The sequence below is a fragment of the Dipodomys merriami genome, unplaced genomic scaffold, assembly GCF_024711535.1.
Source record: "Dipodomys merriami isolate MVZ:Mamm:240054 unplaced genomic scaffold, mDipMer1.0.p SCAF_3, whole genome shotgun sequence".
In the NCBI taxonomy this organism is placed as follows: Eukaryota; Metazoa; Chordata; class Mammalia; order Rodentia; family Heteromyidae; genus Dipodomys; species Dipodomys merriami.
In genome coordinates, this window is record NW_027204492.1 from 21,963,922 (window position 1) to 21,978,640 (window position 14,719).

Here is a 14,719-nt window from a genome sequence, read left to right on the forward strand (position 1 = left end):
CCTAATTTTCTAAGCTGAATCTAAATTTAAAAGTCTTGCAAAAGCCTAAATTAGAAAGCTCCAGATAGATAGATAGATAGATAGATAGATAGATAGATAGATAGATAGATACATACATACATACATACATACATACATACATACATAGACAGACACATAGATAGAATTATATATATATATATATATATATATATATATATATATATATATATATATATATATATATTGATGTCACACATTGAGAGCTTGTTTGGAGGTTCTAGCAGGGGAGTGCAGCTACTCGTATACCCTTGACCGAAGACCGGTCCTCCTCTATCAGGGATGGTCGTCCCCTTCGATCAAACGCACAGGTTCGGGAGGGACTCACATGGAGCGGTGAGGGAGGAAGGGGACACCCGCCTCGCCAGCCAGATCAGCTGAATAAACCCTGGCGATCAATGGGGTGACAGATGTCGTAGCCAGATCGCCCTCACATCCTGATGTCACACATTGAAACCATCCTTCAAGGTTAAAAAATACACCTTTCTTTTCTCCAAAAATGTATATTCTACATTATTATCCTGTGATCATGGTGCTTGACATTTGTAAAAGGCAAAAGTTCATTGTCGTGAATTTTCAATATCTCCAATCCTCATCTCTTTTTTCCGTATTTTTTTCATCCTCTATAGATCCTAAGACTTTTATTAGCCATTTTCTGTCCAGCTGCTGATGTTTACATGCTTAAGCCTTATGAGGCATTTAGCATTTTATAAACTCTATCAAAACTCATAACCTCACTAACAAGAAACTCTGTTCAAAAGTATTTTCCTAGTGCTGGAACTCCCAATATGGAATTTTATCTACAAATAATTCAATTTCACTAAAGTTTAAAATTACAAATGAATTCACCTGGCCTAACATTAATAAAGTCAGATCATCTAGTTCTATGTTTAGACATAATACCTTTATAATGTGATTTTAAGTAATGACTCATTAATTCATGGTGAATTATTCCACACAGTAGAAGCTTGTGCAATTTAACATGAAAAATATATTTCTCCAATTTTTGGTTTTTATCCCATGTTAACCATTGAATATTAGTTATAATTTAAATTTAAGCTTTTAAAAATATATCTTAATGTCCAGAGGACTGGTAGTATGATTTTGCACAAATATCATCCTATCTCTATTAGACCTGATTTCTTTGGATGTAAAATAATGATACCTGATTGATTAGAACATGAGAAATTTATTTCTCATAATTCTGGAGTGTATAAATCTAAAATCAAGTTGTCATACAATTCAGCTGTTTGCCTGACTTTTAGATCACTGTTTTCTTTTTTTTTTTAATATTATTTTATTTTATTTGAGAACATACTGTACAGAGGGGCTACAATTACATGGGCAGGATAATGCATACATTTCTTACCAAGCATTGCAGCCTCCTCCTTTGTTTACCCTTCACCTCCCTTCCCAGCCTCCCCCCTCCCCCCACCCAATTATACCCCCCTCCCCCCCCACCGACATTGTAAAGCTGGTTTTGACATGACATTTTGTACTTCTCATTGTTGCAACAGGTCCACCTGAATCCTTAAACGACTTGTTTGTCCCCATCTCCTCCACATGTTATACTGACATCAAATATAGTGAAAGCGGGGGTTACACTGTGGGGGAGGGACATACAAAGCAACAAAGAAATAATCTTATAAATGCGTTAGAAACACATGCCTGAAAGAAACGAAAACATTAAAATACATATTTAAGGGTTCATTTTCCTAACATCATTATCTGACCTTTTCCGCTTGACTCATACCTATACTATATATTGCAAATAAGCTAAACCATGGGACCTATGCTTCTTTGGGCCTGGCTTACTTCACTTAATATAATTTTTTCCAAACCTTTCCATTTCCTAACAAATGGGGAAATGTCATTCTTTCTGATGGAGGCATAGAATTCCATTGTGTATATATACCACATTTTCTTGATCCATTCATCTACTGAGGGGCATCTGGGTTGGTTCCATATCTTAGCTATGGTAAATAATGCTGCAATAAACATAGTTGTGCTGGTAGCTTTAGTGTGGTCTTGTTTGTAAACATTTGGGTAAATGCCCAAAAGTGGGATTGCTGGATCATAGGGGAGATCTATGTGAAGTGTTTTGAGGAACCTCCATACTGCTTTCCAAAGTGGTTGAACAAGTTTACATTCCCACCAACAATGAAGTAAGGTTCCTTTCTGTCCACATCCCCTCCAGCATCTGTTGTTGTTAGAGTTCTTGATTTTTGCTGTTCTAACTGGAGTGAGGTGATATCTCAATGTTGTTTTGATTTGCATTTCTTTTATGGCTAGGGATGTTGAACATTTCTTCATGTGTCTATTGGCCATCCTTCTTTCTTCTTCAGAGAAGCTTCTCTTTAAGACTTTCGCCCACTTATTTATTGGGCAGTTGTTTCTTTGAGGATTTGTTGTTGGGGGGGGTTAATTTTTTGAGTTCCAAGTATATTTTAGATATGAGACCCTTGTCCGTTGTATGGCTAGTAAAGATCTTCTCCCAATCGGTGGGCTTTCTATTGATCTTGCTAGCTATGTCATTTGCCCTGCAGAAGCTCTGCAATCGTATGCAATCCCATTTGTCCAACCTTTCTTTGATTTGTTGTGCTTCCGGGTCTCTATTCAGAAATTTTCGGCCTGAGCCAAGGAGACCTAAGGTTTCTCCTATTCCATCCTGTAATGTTTTCAGTGTAGATCACTGTTTTCTTATATCTTCACATGTCAAAGAAAATGATCAGATTTGGTTTCTGTTCTGATAATGTTATCAGTATCCAAATTTCTTCATCCAATGAATTTTAATTTCCTCTTTAAACTCAGAAATTCACTACCTCTAAATTCCAAATACTGTAACACTCAGGATAATGTTATATGTCAGAATTCAGTCTGTAGCATTTCTGACTCCACCTTTCAATCTGGTTGGAAAGTATCCTCCAAAATTCATGTCTTGGAAATACAGTCCCCAATGCAACAATGCTGACATGTACAACAAAATGTATTAACATGTTGAAATGGGATTTGATAATGAGACTTTGACCTCATGAGTGAATTAATGCTGTCACCACTGACATGTGTTTGTTATCATTGAAGTATATTCCTAATAAAGGTCAGATGTGAATGTCTATGTGTTCTCTTACCTTTCTAACTTTTGTTGTGGAATAACACAACCTGATTCCTTTCAGGTACATCCATTTTACATTGGCTTTTCCCTAAATTGCCCTCTTCTATACCCTAATAATTATGTCACTGATTCTGCTAGTTGTACTAATTTGTATATCAAAACATATGGGTCTAGAAATAAAATTTATATCCTCCATTGTTGTACTTGATGGGAGACAGCTCACCTCTACATTGGGGTTTAGGTTCTTAGAGGCACAAGATCCTTCCAGTTACTTGAAATACCAATTTTATTTCTTCCTACAGGATTAGCCAGTAGTCCTTAGAGGAATAGAGTTCCCCACTTACCATAATATAGCAATCCTATGTTTAACTACCCAAACAAAATGTTACATTGGGGTATGTCTAAGATTTAAAATTTTCTGTTTTATAAAGGCCATTTTATTATAGGCAAATTTGTTTCCAGCTATTTGAAATGGCTATAGCCAATTGTAGAAATGAATGTTTGCCTCAGCAAGAACAACATAGCGATAGAAGGAACGTACGTAGTTTAAATTTGATCTGCTAGCTAGATCATTTTCTCTCATATATCTTCTGTGGTTTCAGTGTGTTGCAACACATAATTATTGTTGAATATTTCTTTGTAGAAAGAGACATTGTATTCATTATTTTGTGTAACTGTGACAGAATGCCTAACATAAACATCTTAAAAGGAAAAGAATGTTCATTTTGCCTCACAGTTTCAGAGATACAAATCCACTTTCCTTATCTCCAGTGCTTTTAGGCCTTTTGTGAGGAAAAAAATCATTGCCCCATGAAGCATGAGATAGAGGCTATTTACCTCACAGCAGACAGGAAACAAAGAATGAAAGGAAGGTATTGAGGACAAGGCATAACCTTCAAACTTAAGCTCCCGATGATCCACTATCTTCAGCTACATCCCACCTTTTAAAGTTTTCAATACCTTCCAAAAATGCAAAGACCATCTTGAAAGCAAATATTCAACACATGAACATGTGATGAACATTTCATATGCAAACTGTAACTGACAGCCTGTGTCCCAGAAGACTTACCTATACTTTTAAATTCACTACAGTTTCAGTGTAGACCATAAAGGATAGCTAGAAGAAGGGAGGACATCAAACACTGAAATAACATATATCTCTAAGGTAACACAAGATTATGGTTTAAAAATAAGATGCAAAATAGGAAGTAAATAATGTAGAACATGGTACAAGAAGCCCAGTATCTTGAAGTGTATGTTTGTTATTCACAATAATATATTGTCTTTTGATTCAATAAAGTTCTTCTTGAGCAATTATTAAGAATAGTATTTCTCCTCAAAATTTATGTGGAAAAATGATAAAATACTTCTTTAATTTTTTTAAGGTTTTCTTTTTTGGGGGGAGAGGTCCGGTCGTGGGGCCTCAACTCTGGGCATGGGCGCTGTCTAATATTTTATTTTATATTTGTTTTGTGTATTTTTACAAATTTCCTTCTTTTCTTTCCAATAAATCTTATGTCCTGCTACCATTACTAGAACTCTATTCCCATTGTAGCTTCCAAATCTTACTGTTTTTATATGAATTATAATGATTTCTATAATTTATCATTTTTTTGGGACACACATGTCACAGCAATTGTAACTGTAGGAAAATTTACATTATCTTATTGGAATATCAATTTGTAGATTTGTTTTATCTATAAATAATTACATATAGTACTTCATATACAAAATGCATTTTTAAAGTCCTAGTTGAAACTTTTATTATCATGCCAATGAACAGAATGATAAAACACATTCCTATTTCTACTAAATATAGTAATTCATCTTAATGGAAATTATTTTGTATTTCACTATTAATATAATTTTGGCAGTTAGCTTATTATAGATACATCATTTAGGAAACAATAAATAAAGCAGTTGGCATAAATCATAAGACTTATTTATTTCATCAATGAAAAGTAGGGTATAGGGCAGACAGGATCAAGCCATAGTATAATAATTCACTTAAAAATTAAACGTTTTGATACATTTCTTCTTCTTGGCTTAGTATAAAAATAGCATTTAAAATGATGACTCAAAGGTAATGCAATATCAATAAAAAACCGAATCTAGACTTGTGAGTGTTTGGGAATGAAGATACTTTATGGAAGTATCCTAATGTTTTAATGGTGAAAATTGTTTTGCATGTTCTTTTTAAAATAAATCACAGAAATAATGAAATCACTCATAATGCCTTAAAATAATCTCAGAATTGGAAAGGGTATTAAAGAACCAACCACAGTGACTATGAAAATGATATTTATTATTATATATTTTTGTCCAGGCAAAACTATTATATTTTGATAGTATATTAGTTTTATTCATAAGTGATGATAACCTTTGATAAGAACATTAGATTTGGAGACAGAAATACCTATTATTTATAATATTAAGACCCATTGTAACAAGGAGATGTACAAGACACTATGTTGAAAATGAAATTTACAACTTCAGCAGTGGGGGGGCAGGCAAGAAGAGGTGGGGAGGGAAGGGATAGTAGGGGAAAAACAAAGGAGGAGTTAAAAATGCTCGATAGGAAATGTACTCATTACCTTACTCATATAACTGCAAACACTCTGTACAGTATTTTAACAATAAAAACATAAAAATATGTCTTTTATCCATATTTTACTAACAAATAAATAATACATACTGAATTCAATTGAACTAGCTTTTTAGCATATATTGAACTAAACCTGATTTTATGTTAAATTTCTGGGTAACATAGTAATTGTCATCTTACTTTTAAATTACATTTTAGTTTTCTTAAGCTAACCCTTATCATTTTACTATTGCTTATATACTCTCTTATTTTTCTTATAGAGATTTGTTTCTTTAATGTTAAGAATTGTTTTTTATGTCTCCTAGAAGGATTTTCATCTACATGTTAACAAAATGTATGATTTATTTCTGAAGACATATGAATCTAGATATTTATAACTCAATATATTATACAATTTGGTAGGACTTAGTGTAAAATATTTCAATACATGTATATACACACAGCATTGGCTATGTTGAACCTTACTCTTCGTTACTTGGTTCTGGTATTGGTGCTGCGGGATGTTCATCAAGCCTCCTCTTCCTTCTCCTTTATCTTCTTTGTTATGATGGGTTGAACTCATGGTATCAAACACTCACTTTTAACTTTTAATCAATGATGCTACTCTACAATTTGAACCATGTCTCAATTTCTGATTTTTTGCTAGTGAATTGGAGATAAGAGTCTCAAATTTATATGCCTGGGATGGCTTCAAATCTTGATTCTTAGACCCCAGTCTCCCGAGTAGCTAAGGTTTTAGCTATAAGACTAGAATTCGTTATTTTTAAGGTAATTAAGTGCTACTAATTAACAGTAGTTAATGGTTTCTGATTCTTTCTTCTATTTTTTAAATTTAATTTCATTGTCAAGGTGATGTACAGAGGGGATACAGCTACATACTTAAGGTTATGAGTACAATTCTTGTCAAACATTTTTATCCCATCCCTCATTTTTCTCTCTCCTTCCCTCACCGAAATCCTCCCAAGCAAGGTGTAAAGCTCATTTGCAACATATTGTCTTGTGAGTATCACTGTTGGATTGGTTCTCCCTTTGTCCTTTGTCCTATCATTTTCTTGTTCCCCTTGTCATATCATTTTCTTGTTCCCCTTGCCTTCCCCAATTCAAATAAACATACGTACAAGGCACAGAATATCAAAATCAAATATAATGACAACAGTGGATAAACCAATGACCACATAAGATGATGCTAAGTTATATGAACTCCAAGATGAGCTTTACCTTTGTTGCTTTTAATGTACTGTGTGAAGTTATTTCTTTTTGCTTTCATTTTTTCTCCCTTCTATTTTTGACACTACTACAAACTCAATCTTTCCATAATACCATTTCCTGACCAGAAATTTACTTCTTAATTATTTTTTATATTAATAAGTTTTTTTGTGAAAATACCATACAGAGGGGTTACAATTACATGAGCAAGGTAATGAGTACATTTCTTATCAAGCATTATTGCCTCCTCCTTTGTTTCCCCTTCCCATCCCTGCTCTCCCATCCCCCACGCCCCCTCACCCCTCTACAAAGTTGTAATGTTCGTTTTTGGCATAACATCTTGTACATCTCATTGTTACAATGGGTCCACCTGTATCCCCATTTAAACAATTTGTTTTTCCCTTCCCCTCAACAAATTATACAAACATCAAATACAATGAAAACAGGGGTTATATCATTGGTGAGAGACATACAAAGCAACAAAGAAATCATCTTATAAATATGTTAGAAGCAATCGCAAGAAAGAAAAATCTTTTGAGTCCTTATCTTGGGGTTCATTTCGTCTAACATCAACTTATCTGACCATTTCTGCTTTTCTCAAACATATACTAGTCCTTGCAAATAAGGGAAACCATGGGACCTATGTTTCTTTGGGCCTGGCTTAATTCCCTATCCACTTCCTTTTTCCATCACTAATAATGAGTGCTCAGCACCTTATTTCTACATGATTGATATACTGTTCTTCTTTTTTTAATTTTTATTTATTTTTAATTGTGAAAATACTGTACAGAGGGGTTACAATTACATGGGCAAGATAATGAGTACATTTCTTATCAAGCATTGTAGCCTCCTCCTTTGTTGCCTCTTCCCATCCTGTTCCATTCTCCACCTGCCCCCCACTCAATGCTCCCCGCACCCCCACAACAAAGTTGTAAAGTTCGTTTTCGACATAACAACTTGTACTTCTCATTGTTTCAACGGGTCCATCTGTATCCTTATTTAAACTACTCTTTTTTCCCCTTCCAATCTACAAATTATACCGACATCAAACATAGTGAAAGCAGGGGTTATACTGTGAGGGAGGGACATACAAGGCAACAAAGAAATAATCTTATAAATGCGTTAGAAACAATGGCATGAAAGAAAAAAAACATTTGAATACATATCTTAGGGTTCATTTTCCTAACATCACCTTGTCTGACCGTTTTTCCTTGACTCCCATACATATACTAGATATTGCAAATAAGGGAAACCATGGGACCTATGTTTCTTTGGGCTTGGCTTACTTCACTTAATATAATTTTTTCCAAGTCTTTCCATTTCCTAACAAATGGGGCAATGTCATTCTTTTTGATGGAGACATAGAATTCCATTGTGTATATATACCACATTTTCTTGATCCATTCATCTACCAAGGGGCATCTGGGTTGGTTCCATATCTTACTTATAGTAAATAATGCTGCAATAAACATAGTTGTGCTGTTAGCTTTAATGTGGTCTTGTTTGTAAACATTTGGGTAAATGCCCAAAAGTGGGACTGCTGGGTCATAGGGGAGCTCTATGTGGAGTCTTTTGAGGAATCTCCATACTACTTTCCAAAGTGGTTGAACAAGTTTACACTCCCACCAACAATGAAGTAAGGTTCCCTTCTGTCCATATCACCTCCAGCATCTGTTGTTATTAGAGTTCTTGATTTTTGCAATTCTAACTGGGGTGAGGTGGTATCTTAATGTTGTTTTGATTTGCATTTCTTTTATGGCTAGGGAGGCATTTCTTCATGTGTCTATTGGCCATCCTTCTTTCTTCTTCAGAGAAGTTCCTCTTTAAGTCTTTAGCCCACTTATTTATTGGGCAGTTTTTCCTTTGAGGATTTGTTGTTGGGGGATTTAATTTTTTGAGTTCCAAGTATATTTTACATATGAGACCCTTGTCTGTTGTATGGCTAATGAAGATCTTCTCCCAATCCGTGGGCTTTCTATTGTTCTTGCTAGCTATGTCCTTTGCCATGCAGAAGCTCTGCAACTTCATGCAATCCCATTTGTCCAACATTTCTTTGATTTGTTGTGTTTCCAGGTCTCTATTAAAAAAATTTCGGCGTGCGCTAAGGAGACCTAGGGTTTCTCCTATTCCATCCTGTAATGTTTTCAGAGTGTCTGCTTTGACTGCGAGGTCTTTGATCCATTTGGAGTTGTTTCTGGTGCTGGGTGATATATAAGGATCTAGCTTTTGTTTTATACAAGTAGTTAACCAATTTTGCCAGCACCATTTACTGAAGAGGCTGTCTTTCTTCCATTCTATTTTTTTAGCTCCCTTATCGAAGATTAAATGGCTATAGGTCTGTAGGTTTATTTCTGCATTTTCAATTCTATTCGATTGGTCCTGAGATCTGTTCTTGTGCCAGTACCATGCTGTTTTGATTACTTTGGCTTTATAGTAGAGTTTGAAATTTGGCATTGATATTCCTCCAGCAGTGTTCTTTCCGTTGAGGAGCGCTTTTGTTATTTGGGGTCTTTCATTGTTCCATATGAATTTTTGGATTGCCTCTTCTATTTCTTTGAAGAATGCTGTTGGAATTTTGATAGGTATCGCGTTGAATTTGTAGATAGCCTTGGGAAGTATTGCCATTTTCACGATATTGATCTTTCCAATCCAGGAGCATGGGAGTTTTTGCCATTTTCTAAGTTCTGTTTTGATATCCTTTTTCAAGTTTTTAAAGTTTTCATCATAATGGTCCTTCACTTATTTGGTTAAGTTAATTTCTAGGTATTTTATTTTTTGTGGGGCTATTACAAATGGAGTTGTTTTCCTAATTTCAGCCACACTTTTCTCATTGTTGGCATACAGACAAGGCATTGATTTTTGAGGGTTAATTTTATACCCTGCTACTTTGCCAAAGTTTTGAATCAGCTTGAGTAATTTGGGAGTGGAGTCTATGGGATTCTTTAAATATAAGATCATGTCATCTGCAAAGAAGGAAAGTTTTATTTCATTATGTTCTTCTTGACAACCTATAGTATGTTGTCTTATTGATACTGGTTTATTTCACTTAACATGAAGATATTCCATCCATCTTTTTCATATAAAATATGATTACGTTTACTTTTTACCCACTAGATTCCCAGAGGAACAGTAGACATTTGTTCCTGGTATCAAATACTCTTCAATTCTAATAAAACTTAAATATGAAAATGTAACCATATGACTTTGAACTTACTGAGTCAAAATTATTAATTTAATACTAGTTCTTAATTATTCAATGTATTAGTAGAATATACATACAACAATTACCTTAAAATATATAAGAATATATTTTGCTCTAGATTTGTGGTTTTCAATTTTTGAACTCCTCAGAACACCCTATAGAAATGAAATGTATGTATAATATGTTCATCAGCACAAATCCAAGTGCTTCCAAAAATATCCATGTAATCTCACTCTCCATCCTAGTTTTCTTCCCTTAGGATAACACATATCATTAAGCTTTTTTATTTTTTATTGTGAGCATACTGTACAGAGGGGTTACAATTACATGGGCAAGATAATGAGTACATTTCTTATCAAGCATTGCAGCCTCCTCCTTTGTTTACCCTTCACTTCCCTTCCCAGCCTCCCCCCGCCCCTCCACCCAATCTTCACTCCCCCACCAAAGTTGTAAAGTTCGTTTTCGACATGACAACTTGTACTTCTCATTGTTGCAACAGGTCCACCTGTATCCTTAATCGACTTGTTTTTCCCCTTCTCCTCCACAAATTATACCGATATCAAATATAGTGAAAGAAGGGGTTATACTGTGGGGGAGGGACATACAAAGCAACAAAGAAATAATCTTATAAATGTGTTAGAAAGAAATGCATGAAAGAAAAAATGTATTTAAATAAATATCTAAGGGTTCATTTTCCTAACATCACATTATCTGACCTTTTCTGCTTGACTCATACATATACTAGATATTGCAAATAAGGGAAAACATGGGACCTTTGTTTCTTTGGGCTTGGCTTACTTCACTTAATATAATTTTTTCCAAGCCTTTCCATTTCCTAACAAATGGGGCAATTTCTTTCTTTCTGATGGAGGCATAGCATTCCATTGTGTATATATACCACATTTTCTTGCATATCATTAAGCTTTATCAAGCACTGCTTGCAAAACATTTTGTATACCATAAACATATTCTCATCCTTTTGTTTTATGCTAAAAAACATGTATTTTTTTGGTGGCTAGCATAAATTATGTTTAGAAAAGCAGCCTGTACGTATAATATGTGAGAACTGAAACTACATGAATCAGAGAAGGGACAAATTGCTCTTGTTGCACTCTACATTTCCCCCTACTTATTTAATTCCATTCAATTAATAATTTTTCATTTGTTACATGTATTTCAGGATGAGCACATTATCTTCTGTACAGTTCAGTAAATAATTCCATAAGCATATTATTTACAAAATTATGCTCTTCAGAATTTGTTTATTAATGCTTAATACATTAGAGAAATTTTACTGCATGAGGCTGAAAGCAAAGAAGGGAAATATGAATATGGTTATATTTTCATCCACAACAAATTCATAGTTAAGGAAGAAAGTTCTATAACAATGCTGATTGATATCTTAGATAATTTTATTACAGTGAAATATAAATATATATATATTTCTGTGTGAGAGTCATCCTAAGCATTATTTAATCTTGAAATCTATATTATACTTTATCATCAAGGGAACAGTGATTAAATATGCTTTTTTATGTCTGTGGTAAACCAGAATGGCATCCATCTCCAACTTTAAAATTGTATGGTTGTCAGGGGCCTATGGCTCACTCTTGTAATCCTAGCTGCTCAGGAGGCTGAGATCTGAAGATCACAGTTCAAAGATAGCCCAGGCAAGAAAATCCATGAGGCTCTTCAATAAACCACTAGAAAACCAGAAGAGTTGGTGTGACTCAAGTGTTAGGGAGCTAGCCTTGAGCTGAAGAGGTGAGGGTCACTGCCCAGGCCCAGAGTTCAAGTCCCACGACCTACACCCCCCCGAAAATAGATTGTGTGGTTGACTTATACAGATGATGCAAACTTTTTGAGTTAATGCTAGTATTAATCAATTTTCCTATTTAAATTTTACTTTACCAGGAGCTAAAATGAGCAACATAGTTCAAGATAACTGAAAATGCTTGAGAACTTGATCTAAAATATCCCTCTAAAGCCATCATATAGTATCTGTTTAACTTAATATCATTAAAAAAAGCATGTTTTCTGTTTTGATGGTTTTGTTAACTCATTTTCAAAATTGATACTGTAGTTTATTTTAAGATGCAGCTAAGGGGGAGATACATTTGTATATAGTGACAGATAAAGCAGTGAAACGGAAGGCGATAGAATTGTAACAAAATCAATAACTATAGATTTCCAATTATAAGTTCTCATGTGATAGCAAACATATGAGATTAACTCAGTACCCTCAGCTAGACATAAAAGAACAATAAAGAAAAAAACATAAAATTTAAATTGAGTGTATTCTTTGATAACAATATATCACTAATGGAAATGGAAAATTAATTGATGGTATTTTTATTGTCTTAGAAATGTTTGCAGGGGAAATAGAATCTGTAACATACAAAATTAGTATTTGGTATCCCATTATACTAAGTAATCTTCAAGTATGTATATAAGTTCATTTGGGCTTGATTATGAAATGCAAAGCATTTCCAATCCTACTGAAATCTTCAGAATAAACAACATATGGCAATTGAAAATAATATTAAGATTTAATTTAGGAAGAAGGTGAGAGGATGTCTAAGAGAGTTGCTTGACAAATTGTTATCCCACAATTTGTGTTTCTTTTATCCATCAATGAAGTGTTTGTATAATTAGAAATCCCTATTAGTGTGTATTTATCAAAGATCATCCAGATATCCTTGTTCATGAAATTAGAATAAAAATAAAATAGATTTAATACCAATTTTGGGGGACATAACTTACACTTCTCTTGTTAATTAAGAAAATGCTTCAGTGAAATGTATATTATTCAGTGTATAATTATAAATTTAAGCTTGCAAAGTAAATAGAGCATTCCAACTGGGTTATCTCTAATTAGGAAATTTTACTTGGTTGATGATACACATTCAAATTAATAGGAAAAAATTTAGAAATAATTATTGAGCAAAATCCATCATAATTTGTTAACTGAATACTCATTATCTATCCTTCCAATAAATATGAGACAAGAATGAGTTAGGCCAAAATAAGTATACATGTGATACTTTTTGAACTAAAACTTGGCTAAAGTTTTTATAATTATACATAATTGCAAACTATAATAATAGCATGTTTTCATTCCACTGTTGACCTTGTGCACAAGGAGTTTGCTAGTGTTTTGATTCACTATGCATAAAATTCAGAGGACTGTTGTAAATTCTTTAAATCACAAATCCTCATGGATATGAATGAATAGTAAAGCCAAAATGCAAGGTTATAAAAACTACTATCAACAAGTAAATGTCATAAAAATATAAATTATTTTTCACTGAGCGGAGTAACAACACGAATAAAGAAGATGTAATAAATAACTCGGTATGATAAATTTGGTACAATAAAACAATTCATTGAAAGCTTGTGATAAAATATTCAGTGAAAAGCATGCATAGACATACTTTACCACTGTTTAAAAAGCCCCTCTACTGAAATAGTAAGTCATACAAATTGTCAACAAAATTAAAGTAACATATAGAATGAAAAATTTGATAGCTATTCCTTTATTATGGTCTTATTTAATTTAAAGCTATGACATTTATAATTATGCAAATTGTTTGATGTATGCAATATATAACAGAATCGAACATTTGAAGGTACTTTAGATATGACAGTACTTATGCTTACCAGTGACACTTCAAAAATAATATATCAATAATATTTTCTTATTTGGAAGGACCTAAAAGTATCGTGCTGTCTTTTCATTGTTAGTATAAATTATTATTATAATCAATGTTTTTATTTACTAAATCCATACTTGAATGATATATATTGTTGTTTTCAACCTGGACCTTCTCAAAATAACATCTGGAGCATTAAAAACTACAGATACCCTGGAACACATATAAAATTTTTGAATAAAATCTATGTGTGAGGAGGTTGGAGAAACTTTAAAAACCTCCAGGAAAATGTTTGGTAAAACAGAACTTTATTTGGAATAGGTACCCTTCAACTTGAAGGAGGAGTTTCCTTTCAGTTAATTAAAAATATTGTAAATTAATGACTCTTTATTCAACAGTCTCTATGGAGTAATTCTCAGTGTTGTACAAACCCTGGAACCACACTCCCTTTAAATTCTAATATTATAATTTACTTGCTTCATGAGTTTGTTGTACTTAAAATCTCAGCTTCTTCATGTATAAAATGGAAATAACAATTTACCAACCATAATCTGAGATTAAATATATCCTTGTATGCAAGAAATTTAGTTACCTGTCTTAAATTTCTTAAAAATAACAGACATCAATTTATTCATTACAAACTATATGACATGTTTTTGTTAAAGAATGATGGTTACAAATCAATAGCAGCTCCATTGTAACTCATAATTTTATACAAGATATAAAGAAGTAAGTAGGTGTATAAGTTATTGGTGGATGCTATAATTGCCACAAATTTATCTGTTAAAGTAACTGCCATTTATGTTGCATTGGTTTCCACAAGTCAAAAGTCCAGGTACAATTAGTTTGAGGTTGGGATTTTACTTACTGTTTCACAAGGCTAAAGTCAATCTGGAAGCTCC